This window comes from Octopus bimaculoides, chromosome 2 (genome assembly GCF_001194135.2).
Source record: "Octopus bimaculoides isolate UCB-OBI-ISO-001 chromosome 2, ASM119413v2, whole genome shotgun sequence".
Classification (NCBI taxonomy): Eukaryota; Metazoa; Mollusca; class Cephalopoda; order Octopoda; family Octopodidae; genus Octopus; species Octopus bimaculoides.
Genome location: NC_068982.1, coordinates 62,662,287 through 62,663,320, shown reverse-complemented (window position 1 = coordinate 62,663,320; position 1,034 = coordinate 62,662,287). Strand labels below are relative to the sequence as shown.

Here is a 1,034-nt window from a genome sequence, read left to right as displayed (position 1 = left end):
TATATATATATATATATATATATATATATATCAAGCCCAGCCAAAGTCAGTAATGGTGTTCCACAAGACACTGTGTTGGGCCCTCTTCTTTTCATCATCTACATTAACGACATTACTGACATCATCAAGCAGAGCAACATAAGAATTTTTAGAGATGATTCCAAACTCCAGAAGGTCATCAATGAAGCGGGTGACCGGGCATACCTTCAGTTAGACCTACTGACTGTCACCCAATGGGCGGAAGAGAACAATACGCTGCTGAACGAGGACAAATTTGAATTAATCCACTTCGGAAAAGAGGATTCCTTGAAACTTCCATACTCCCTTCCTTGAGGTGAAACTCCCATGACATCAAATAACATCAGAGATTTGGGAGTAATTGTGGACAATAACATAAGCTGGGCGGCTCATATAAATAGCAAAGTTGACATGCCCCGCAGAATGTGTTCCTGGATTCTCAGAATTTGCCAGTCGAGAGACACCCACACCATTATCCTTCTCTTCTCCATTTTCGCCCGACCCCACTTTGAATATTGTTGTCCACTGTGGTCTCCCAACACGAAACAAAGCATCACGAAAGTTGAAGCACCTCGAAGATCAATTACAAAAAAGATAGTTGGCATGATATGCCTTGATTATCGGGGTCGTCTAGAAAGCTCAAGCTTTATTCTCTCCGACGTCGCCGTGAGCATTACATCATCTGCATTGCCCAGATGATGTTGGCATCATCTTTAAAATACACCCAAGGCTTGGGTCCCGTGTTAACATCACATCAAAACACATCAAAGCAGAAACAGACCCCATAAAGTGCAAGAAGCATTTGGACAAATTCTTGCAAGAAATCTCGAATAAACCTCCTACATCTGGATATGTATCCGTAAACAATAACTTTCTACTTGAGTGGGCCATGCTGTCCGAATCCTGATTTTAATGACTTCGTCAGGTAGTGCTATTACGTATATATATGTATATATGTGTGTGAGTGTGTGTGTATAAATTATGTATATATATATATATATATATATATATATATA

General features: G+C 39.8%; 1 protein-coding gene across 3 annotated transcripts in view; it reads left to right on the top strand.

Moving 5' to 3' along the window:
• Positions 1-1,034, top strand: part of LOC106875051 (photoreceptor-specific nuclear receptor) — a 268,961-nt gene that overhangs the window by 210,881 nt on the left and 57,046 nt on the right. The window lies entirely within an intron of this gene.